The following is a 12,000-nucleotide window of genomic DNA, read 5'->3' as shown; positions in this document are numbered from 1 at the left end:
ACTCTGGAGTGGATCAGCTGGCTGTTTTGTGCCACACATCTAAGCATCTGTTTGATTTCAACAGCCCAGATAAATGCAGTGCCAAAGATTTTGGCTTAAAGGGTTAGTTCACCCCAAAATGAAAATTCTGTCAGTAATTACTCACCCTGAAGTTGTCCAACCCCGTAAGACTTTCGTTCATCTTCGGAACACAAATTAAGATATTTTTGATTAAATCTGAGAGCTGGATCACATAGGCTTCTTAAGGGATCGAAACTGACCGGCCCAAAAGATATGAAAGACATCGTTAAAATAGTCCGAGTGACTACAGTGGCTCAATCTTTAGTTTATCAAGCGACGAGAATACTTTTTGTGCGCAAAAAAACTAACAAAAATAACGATTTTATTCAACTATTAATTTCCTTCTCTGTACGGCCGTGATATTTCACGTAGTGAAACTACGCAAAGCTTCTAGGTTGTACGTCACGCATCACACACATGACCAGCGTCGGCCAATAGTGAGCCTACGTGTGACGTGCAACACAGAAGCTTTGCGCAATATCACTACGTGAAATATTACGGCCGTACAGAGGAGGAAATGAATAGTTGAATAAAGTCGTTATTTTTGTTTGTTTTTTTGCGCACAAAAAGTATTCTCGTCGCTTGATAAACTTAAGGTTGAGCCACTGTAGTCACTCGGACTATTTTAACGATGTCTTTCATAACTTTTGGGCCGGTCAGTTTCGATCCCTTAAGAAGCCTATGGAGGAGTGATCCAGCTCTCAGATTTAATCAAAAATATCTTAATTTGTGTTCCGAAGATGAACGAAAGTCTTACGGGGTTGGAACAACATGAGGGTGAGTCATTACTGACAGAATTTTCATTTTGGGGTGAACTAACCCTTTAAATGCAACTACGGCCAAACAAATCATGACAATTGAACAGTTGCATGTCTTGCTTTGGGATATTGGTGTTTTGATCAAATGTGAATGCACACTGGCATTAGTGGTTGGTGGTGAGGACAAACTTCTATTCATCTTCTGATCAGAGCACCGCGAGTCGCCTTTTCTTGCTTCTTTGATCCTGACTGTCACTTTTATCCTCACAAAAAACCTTGTACATAAATTTGAAGCAGAATGAATAAATGCATGCACTTTGTAATATGTTTACAAAAATGTATATATGTCCAAAGTCTTCACGTGGAGTGTTTTTCATGGAGCAATCTCGAAGAGCTACGTGGAAATATTTGATTTTCGAATAACAAGCTGTTTCTTCACATGTTTTTATCAATTCAAATCAGTGGCATCACAAGGGAAATGAGTCATTTTAATTGAGTCTGTTCTCTCTGCTTGTCATTGTCTTGTGGAAAACATCAAATGCATTAGTTTGATAAAGCTCAACTCCACAACTATTCAAATGGTGGAAGCATTGTAATTAACTGCAATCTCACAGAAGGTCAGAACATCATTTGCAACTTCTGCTTTAGTCTTTTCCAAGGCTGTTGTTCTGACACATCAGTCTGAAGTGAGCATCCTGAGGTTTTATTTCAAAATGAGATGCAAAAATCTGCGAAGGCAAATGCGAGCTTGATCCCACTGACAATCAATACGAGGACCTTAATATAAAAAACACTGTTATTTTGCTGAATAATAATTTTTACCTTCTGGAGGTTTGTGCACAGCCGGCTAGTATGCTAATGCCATGAAAAAACACCTGCCGGAGGAACAATATTCGTATTATTTCTGGATGCACTGTAAGTACTGCTTGCAATATAGGGATTTTCTTTATGCAAAATATGCAGAACTGAACAAAATACGATATCCCACAATATGTGCATTATATGACTTTCCATTGTATGTGTTATGAATGAACTGTAAGTAAAATCAGCCATGTTTTTCACATCTTTTGTTTAACTTATTAATTTGATTTGATTGATTTTTCTTTGCCGAATTTTTTATTTATTATTACAATTCTGATTAAAAATGCAAAATAACTGTATTTATAAAAATCAAATAAAAAGATTTAGAAGAACTATACAATATAGAAAGGTAAAGTTTCACATACCTTTGTTTTTATTATTGGTAGTATACAGGCTACTGTTCATATGCAGAACGCAGTATGATATTCCATTCTCATCTGAAAGTGTACATGAGAAGAAACACACTGACAACTGCAACTGTGAAAAACTTACCATGACTTTATCCGAACTGTCCTGAATTGATTTGTCATGCTCATGCGTAATAAAGTTTACATCCCTGAAATTTCAAAGCAATCCTTTATTATGAGTGCACTCTAAGATAGCCAAAAATATAGTTTTAGCATTAATCATGAGCTATCATATGATACTCTTCCAGCATCATATGACATGAGTGCTACTGCTACTAAAATAGGCCAATGGTTGAATCACAAGAAAATATAAACAGCATTATAAATAGCATCAGCTTTCAAATCTTGCAGAGTCCATCAGGATTGGCATTGCAGTTGCAGCAACTTAACAGAGGGAATAAGGTCAAGAATTTAGAAAACACACTTTTGCCAACCTGCTTACCATAAGCTAACTAGTAGACCTGTTAGTTACATTACAAACACACTATTTAACAATAGCTCAGCTTTTTAGATACACACTGATAAAAATGATTCTGTGGTGAAGTAAATAGGCTACTAAAAGAAATTCTACATTAAATTCCCATCATGCATTGGGCATAAATAAATAAAAAGTTCATTTTCTTCTCAAAAACGATCCATCGAATGTTACCGTTATTGTGTACGAAGTAGGGCCCTGAAATCCGTTTTCTTATTTCCCAAATTCTATTGTATTTCTTTCCAAATTTAAATTAATTATAAACTTTTTTAATCCAAAAGCAAGTCTAATTATTTGAAATCATGAAACTTATACTATTTACCAGGAATTTATTAAAACTTATTTTTAATACATTTTTAGGTGATTTTTAGGGCCCTATGAAATACATTTTATTTTTTCTCAAATTTCATTTTATCTTTTTACCAAATGTTTTCCGTTTAAATTTTTCTGGATTCCATTTGAGTGGTTTAATTACATTTTAATAAACAAAAGCATGTCTAATTAATTGAATTCATAAAACAACTTAATTTATATATTTTTTTTATATTTAGTTTTTATTAGTTTTTTAATCTTTTAAAACTTAGTCAAGTAGATTTTACTTAATTCTACTAGGTATATGTGAAAATAAAAAATCTGCGTACAAAAACTTGCAGGAAAAATTAAGTACATTTTACTTATTGTTTTTTTTCAGTGCAGCTATGATGAAATATGAGGTTTAATAAACATGAAATGTGAGGTCGATAAATTAATTTACACTTAATGTGAGATTCAGGGGCGATTCTAGGATTTGCAACGATTTCAATATCGTTGCATGGGAAGTGATTATCGGATGATCGATCAAGAGCATCCTTTAAAAAGTCATTATTCTTTTTTTTTAATTCTTTTTTTTATTATATTTATTATAGTATTTTCAGTTTCACAGACAAATAAACACTACAGGACAGGACCAAAGACAATACACGCATAAACAACCACAACAACAACAACAACAACAACAACAACTCCTTCAGTTAGATTGAGGTTTGCAGTTAACCACAACACTAAGCATAGGCAAGGGAGGTCAAAACTGATTTTTGCCCAACGTGACATTATGGATAAGGTGAAATTGTACAAATGGACCGAATGAGATATATAAAATACGTAAAAATGCGTTAAAAAAAATCATTATTCTTTTAACTCTGTTTCCTGATACCAATGCCACTAAAAAACTTCACCTTCAAACTCTAAAGCAGCTTTCCCATTTCTTTCATTATGATTATACGCTCACCTAAAGAATTATTAGGAACACCTGTTCAATTTCTCATTAATGCAATTATCTAATCAACCAATCACATGGCAGTTGCTTCAATGCATTTAGGGGTGTGGTCCTGGTAAAGACAATCTCCTGAACTCCAAACTGAATGTCAGAATGGGAAAGAAAGGTGATTTAAGCAATTTTGAGCGTGGCATGGTTGTTGGTGCCAGACGGGCTGGTCTGAGTATTTCACAATCTGCTCAGTTACTGGGATTTTCACGCACAACAATTTCTAGGGTTTACAAAGAATGGTGTGAAAAGGGAAAAACATCCAGTATGCGGCAGTCCTGTGGGCGAAAATGCCTTGTTGATGCTAGAGGTCAGAGGAGAATGGGCCGACTGATTCAAGCTGATAGAAGAGCAACTTTGACTGAAATAACCACTCGTTACAACCGAGGTATGCAGCAAAGCATTTGTGAAGCCACAACACGCACAACCTTGAGGCGGATGGGCTACAACAGCAGAAGACCCCACCGGGTACCACTCATCTCCACTACAAATAGGAAAAAGAGGCTACAATTTGCAAGAGCTCACCAAAATTGGACAGTTGAAGACTGGAAAAATGTTGCCTGGTCTGATGAGTCTCGATTTCTGTAGAGACATTCAGATGGTAGAGTCAGAATTTGGCTTAAACAGAATGAGAACATGGATCCATCATGCCTTGTTACCACTGTGCAGGCTGGTGGTGGTGGTGTAATGGTGTGGGGGATGTTTTCTTGGCACACTTTAGGCCCCTTAGTGCAAATTGGGCATCGTTTAAATGCCACGGCCTACCTGAGCATTGTTTCTGACCATGTCCATCCCTTTATGGCCACCATGTACCCATCCTCTGATGGCTACTTCCAGCAGGATAATGCACCATGTCACAAAGCTCGAATCATTTCAAATTGGTTTCTTGAACATGACAATGAGTTCACTGTACTAAAATGGCCCCCACAGTCACCAGATCTCAACCCAATAGAGCATCTTTGGGATGTGGTGGAACGGGAGCTTCGTGCCCTGGATGTGCATCCCACAAATCTCCATCAACTGCAAGATGCTATCCTATCAATATGGGCCAACATTTCTAAAGAATGCTTTCAGCACCTTGTTGAATCAATGCCACGTAGAATTAAAGCAGTTCTGAAGGCGAAAGGGGGTCAAACACAGTATTAGTATGGTGTTCCTAATAATCCTTTAGGTGAGTGTAGATATACAACATGTAAAAGGCATGGTACCCTTTTAGAGTGTTAGCTTCCTATAAGTTAGGCTATTTCACAGACACATTTAGACTGAGCTGACATGATGTTTAAAAAAATATTGAAAGAGAAGCCTGCCTCTCTTTCTCTCTCATCGCTTTAGGCCAAGCCTAATGTTTGCTTTAGAGAGGAAAAAGCTTCTTGAAAATTACTCTCGCTTCCTGTAAAATGTATATATAGCCCAGGCATAAAAGCCTGTACAAAGCACAGGTGTGATTGCTCATGAGAAGCAGCCTCGTGGTTCAGCACAATGCTTCCTCATCAGAGTAGAGCCCTGCTCTCTTCATCACTGATTCATTCTCCTGATGCAACAGCACTGCACTCGCACAATACACTGCACTCAGTCAGTCGTCAACAGTCTGTCTGTCTGTCTAGAACACATCCAAAGAGTAAAGACTGGCTATGTTGACTGATATGTCAAATTAAATGCATTTATGGTTCATTAATGCCACCTTCAGGTTGTAATAATTCTCATCAGCTGTCTCAGTGGTTATTATTCGTTAATTTGTCCTTACCTTAATCTTTGGATAATTACACCATATGCCTCTTCAAAATAACATGAAAAATAGTGTTTTATGCAATTCTCATGAAAACATGGTGTTGTTTCATAATGCATTTAAATATACATACAGTACATACAAACATGTATAAAAAGGAGGAAATATATAAATATTAAAATAGTATAGCCTATATGATACATATCAGAGCTCGACATTAACACATGTCCGGGACAAGTTTTTGAAGAAGCAAGTGACCAGACAACTATAGGGAAGGATTGAAATGCAAGAATGATTCCGATGTTATTACATTCAGAGAGCCATGTACAGTTGTGGTCAGAATTATTGGCACCCCTGGTAAATATGATCAAAGATGGCTGTAAAAATAAATCTGCATTGTTTATCCTTTTGATCTTTCAATCCTATGGATTGTTGTCCTGCTGGAAGATCCACGGCCCATTATAAGATTTCTAGCAGAGGCTGTCAGGTTTTCATTTTTTATCTGTTGGTATTTTGCTAGAATCCATGTTACCATATATCTGAACAAGATGTCCAACGACCTCCAGCTAAAAAAACAGGCCCACAACATTAAAGGTCCAGCAGTATATTTAACCGAGGGCAAGGGGTACTTTTTATCCCAGTTTGCATTAAACCCATCTGGTGGGTTTGCTGCCAAAAAGCTCTTTCTTTAGTTTCATCTCACCATAGAACCAGGTTCATTTTGAAGTTCCAGTCGTGTCTAACAACTGAACATGCTGGAGTTTGTTTTTGGATGAGCGAGGAGGGTTTTTCTTGAAACTCTCCCAAAAAACATATGGTGATTTAGGGGTGTTTGATTGTATATTTTTTAGGCTTTCTGACCCCCATCTGTGATCCATGGAGAGTCTTTGGCCACTCAAACTTTCCTCCTCGCTGTGCATTAAGGCAATATAGACACACGTCCTCTTCCTGGCAGATTCGTAACATCTTTAGTTGATTGAAACTTCTTAATTATTGCCCTGATGGTGGAAATGGGAATTTTCAATGCTTTAGCTATTTTCTTACAGCCACTTTCTATTTTGTGAAGCTCAACAATCGTTTTCTGTACATCAGAATATTCTTTGGTTTTACTCATTGTGATGTATGATTAAGGGAATTATTGGCCTTTGTGTTTCCTTGTATTTATACTCCTGTGAAACAAGAAGTCAAAGATAGACACTGGTGTGGAATTTTTTATTAATGGGAATATATATTTCAGAGATAATTTACACATCAACGCCAACGTGTTTTGGAGGAAAAACATTTATTTCATAATGTGAGTGTCAGTGTCAAAATAATATCATTTCACCTGCTATTTCTGCATGCATGTGCCTATCTCATTGATGCGGTGCTCTTTGAATAAAGCACATGCCTGCACAACAAAGATGCAGGATGACAAGAACAGATGCAGCTCAAGGTGTGCAGGTTCATCATGAAAACAGGTAAGAAGAGTTCAAGTGAAGAGCGCTCAAAGTAAAATACTTCTCTCACTGTCCCTTCAATCAATGCACAAACCTTCTGATCATCCATTCAGACTTCCATATACTCAGGAGTAAAGGAATAAGCAGGAGCTGAGTTCAATGCAGTATGTGGAATGATGGAAGAAGGCATTTCTTGCCCCCAGGGAACATCTTTGTTATGATGCACAAGCAGCAAAGCACCACAGCCAAATTGTTAGCTACCTCTCTCTCTCTCTCTTTCTCTTTCTCTCTCTCTATATAATATATATATGTGTGTTGTTCCAAACCTGTATGAGTTTCTGTCTTCTGTTGAACACAAAATATTTTGAATAATGTTGGTAACCAGACAGTTGATGGCACCCATTGAAAGTAATGACACAATTTTCATTTTTGGGTGAACTTCCCTTTAAAGTAAAAAGTTATGTTTTTATCTTCAATCACAGATGATTTAAAGGGCTGCTGATATTCTCGACTCCGTCCTAGCCATAATAATAGCACATTATAAGGCTGGAGTGTGAACACCCAGGGGACAGTGCTCTAACCTTTAAGCATATTCCTGTGCACACCTGATTGAGATTTGATGAAAGGGCCAAAGGGGAAAGTTCATGCCATCAATATTTCACCTTTTCAATGTTTCATAATCACACCAGATCTATGCAATGCACACATGAATGCAGGTGAGGTAAATCTGTGTTTGTGAGAGAGGAATAGAGAGAGAGAGAGAGAGAGAGAGAGAGAGAGAGAGAGAGAGAGAGAGAGAGAGAGAGAGAGAGAGAGAGAGAGAGAGAGAGAGAGAGAGAGAGAGAGAGAGAGAGAGAGAGAGAGTGCATTAAAGTCACCATACTGTCTCTCAGAGCGAAAAAGGATATTAAACATGGGGGGGGGGGGGGGGGGACAACAAAAAAAACAGAAAAAAAGCTTGATTGTATCCTTTAGTAATTGATTGAATCACTATATGAGAGCCCATTTATATGATTTAAGACCACACAAATGGAACTGGCCATAAACCATCAGGAACATGCATTTAAAACGTACTTATAGTCAATTTCAACAAGTTCCCCTCTATTTACATTTCCTCTTAGAAACAGCTTAAAATAGCAGAGTGAGCCAACAGGGTATAGAACATTTGGCCTTTTGCACACTAATACATCTGAAACCTTGTGTTTAATGCAACAGGCAGAAATGGGGAGTCATCAGGGCTGGACTGGGACAAAAAATAGGCCCGGGCATTTTGGCCCAGACTGGTCCACTATATAACACAACCGAACTTTGCACGCCCTTGAATATGATTAAAACCACTAATGCCATAAGTGAATAGGAGTGAGTAAGAGTTAACCGATGAAAATAACTACTAAGTTGAACTATACTCCACAGTGATGAATCCTAAAGAAAGCTATAAGCTGGGATAGCAATACCGGTTTTTCCCACAGGATTTTGGGAAATCTGTGGTGAGAGCACCTCTGTCCCTCTAGGGGGATTCGGGGCCATGCTCCCCCGTAAGAAAATTTTGTGCTTTTTAATGTTAAATTCATCAATCTGGTGCACTTTGAGAGTTAAAAATAAAGAGCTCCAACCAGGCCCGGCTCCACGGGGGGGGGCCAGGGTGGGCCTGGCCCACCCAATCAGAAGCTTGGCCCACCCTGGCCCCACACTACATAACAGCCAATCACAAAATTGGTGCGATATTCAATTCAGCTCGAGATAGGCTACGTTATTTTCTATTTTCTACCCAACCCCCTCCTTTTTCCCAGTGTTGCCAACTTAGCCTTTGTCGCTATTTTTAGCAACTTTTCAGACCCCTTTAGCGACATTTTTTCAAAAAAGCGACTAGCGACAATTTTAGCGACTTTTTGGACAAACCTCAGTAACCTCCAAATGTTGCCAGTTCTGTCCTGCGAGCGCGAGGTCTTGCTTTCTCCCTGTCGTCACTCTCTCTACCTGCGTCTCCCCTGTTCAGTGAATGGCTGAGAGGAGCGCACGGCCGCTGACAGACGCGAATGAGCAGTGTTTTTCCACGGACTTATCACTAATCTGCTTTTCTTTTGTTATATTTAAAGAATTTAGTTTGACCATTTTAATTTTATTTATTTTCTTGTGCTTATTACTTGTAACACTCACTATCACAGAGCTTAGTTCATCCGGTTCCCTAACTCTCTCAATTCAGATAATGTTCCACATAGGCCAATACAAAATGTAATCATTCATAGCTACTCATTCTATTGTCTGACAACAAAAAAATAGGAAATGAAAACAGCTTTATTTGACATTCAGGGTCACACGCAAGGTCTCTCGCTCGCTTTCCCTCTATGCCGTGCGCGCGCGCTACGTAGTTTGGAGCACAATCTCTGTCTCTGGCGCTCGCTCTTGATTACGAGAGATTTTAACTAATTTGCGGCATAGCAAGTCGATCACGAGTGGCTCAACAGCAGATACTGTATAGATACACTCATCTTCCAGGCATTTGACCGACCTGGGGTGCGTTTCCCAAAAGCATCGTTGGCCAACTATGATCGCAATTTCCATTGAACTCTATGGTAACGACGGAATTTGCGACGATAGTTGGATTTGGGAAACGCACCCCAGGTTGACACTTCAGCGTGAGAGATCGGGGATGTGGCGTGTGAGCGTGTGAAACCAATCAAATGCGTGTGTCTCACGGCCAATGCGTGAGAGTTGGCAGCTCTGTATTAGTAGTTTATATATATATATACACTACCGTTCAAAAGTTTGTGGTCGGTACGATTTTAAATGCTTTTAAAAGAATTCTCTTCTGCTAACCATGGCTGCGCTTATTTGATTAAAAATACAACAAAAATCAGTTATAGTATTAAATATTATTCCAGTGTAAATCAGCTGTTTTCTGTGTGAATATATAGTAAAGTGTAATTTATTCCTGTGATCAAAGCTGAATTTTCAGCATCACCAGTGTCAGTGTCTTCAGTGTCAAATGATCCTTCACAAATCAGTATAATATGAGGATTTGATGCTCAAGAAACATTTATTATTATTATCAATGTTGAAACAGTTGTTGGTCTGTCAGTTGTACAGTTTTTTTTTTTTTTTTTTGGATTCTTTGATGAATAGGAAGTTCAAAAGAACAGCATTTGTTTGAAATAGAATCTTTTGTAACATTATAAATGTCTTTACTGTCCTTGACAAATAAAAGTATTGATTTCTTTCCTCCAAAAAATAAAAATAAAATTCTCACTGACCCCAAACTTTTGAACGGTAGTGTATATATATATATATATATATAAAGTTACTACATAGTTCCAAAATATATACAAAAAATATTAAAAATGAAGAACATGTTAACATTTTTAGTTAGTAATAAGTTTGTTTTAGTTGATGTAAATAGTTATTGATCTGCTCCTTTTTATCAAATCTATAGTTACTTAATTGATACAAGATCTGTTAAGAGGTCAAAAAAAATTACAAATGCAAAAAGAGAGAATGTAAAAATAAACATGTTCAACATGTTTATCTATATATATGTAAAGTTACTAAATAGTTCCAAAATATGTACAAAAAAATATTAAAAATGAAGAAAACACAAACACAACAATAACAAACAACCCTAACAATTGCCTTAAATGCACGATATTAAAATTATATCAACAGACATGTGAGTATAAAGTATTATATCGACAAGAAAAATATGGTTTACAAACTGATTACTCATTATTGTCTCATTACAATTCTAATAAAATGCGTAATCGTCAAATATGCAGATGTGTAAATAATGCGTAAATGGGTAGTGGGTTCCTACATAGCCTAATGGTGTGTTCACACCGAACGCGAATTTAATTATTTGGGCGAGTAGATTACATACAAAGTCAATGCAAAGACGCGAATAGACGCATCATTTGCGCCGGGCGTTGCGAATGACGCGAATTGTGCGACGCGTTTGCCGCGAATGTCTTCCGCGCAAGTTGAAAAATGTGAACTCGAGCGAATGTTCAAGCGTATAACTAAACGCGATAGACGCGTATTTGACGCTCTATTCGCGTTTGGTGTGAACACACCATAAGTGTTGTGACAGTAGCCTAGTTCTGCTTACCACAGTTCTCTGCACTCACTCATCTCTCTCCTTATCCTCCTCAGACACTTGAAGGGCCTTTGAAGTTTCTTTTTTCATGTTATTTCTCTGCACATTCCTTGCGTTTCTTCTCCATCGCTCTGACTATTTTGACAGATACACACTGACACTGCTCGCTCACTCAGAGCTCAAAGGGGGAGGAGTTTAAAGATGTGATTGGACCAGCCCAGTGTCAATCAAGAAGATAACCAATGGGCTGCTGATTTACGCGTTTCATCATGCGCCGGTCTGTGAGAAAAAGAAAAACCTACGCTGACTTTTTTGTCCAATGCATTACACCGGCACAAAGATCCCAGAGCCGCCAATTAAACAAAACTAAACGCAATGGGCCGCCGATGTACGAGTTTTATGGACCGTTCAGACAAAAAAAAAAAAAATTAAGTATGAGATGTATCGGCCCACAAAGCACGTCGGCCCACCGGGCAAATGCCCGGTATGCCCGATGGCCAGTCCAGCCCTGGCAGTCTTAAGCCCCTTTCACACAGCGCTTTGAACCCGGCAAATTGCCGGCAAATTGCCAGAGTGCCTTCTGTGTGAACGCAAACACGACCCGGGACTGATGCCGGGATCGATGCCGGGTTGGGGACCTAGTAACATTGCCGTGTTCAGTCCTGGAACGCGCGCTGTGTGAACAAAAGCCGTAACCAATGCCGTGTCGTAATGATGACGCTGAAGTGAAGTTAAAGCAGGCTAGTGAAACGGTACGTAATGCGCTAGTTAATGATCGAATCAGAGAAAAAATGCACAAGCGTGGTTTCTCCAGAGAGAAATCGCAGCTCATAAGCAAACAAACTATACACGTTGCTGAGACATTATTACATGTCACATCGATG

This window comes from Rhinichthys klamathensis, unplaced genomic scaffold (assembly GCF_029890125.1).
Source record: "Rhinichthys klamathensis goyatoka isolate OS25496 unplaced genomic scaffold, OSU_Roscu_1.1 h1tg000027l_1, whole genome shotgun sequence".
NCBI lineage: Eukaryota > Metazoa > Chordata > Actinopteri > Cypriniformes > Leuciscidae > Rhinichthys > Rhinichthys klamathensis.
This window is presented reverse-complemented; position numbering follows the sequence as displayed.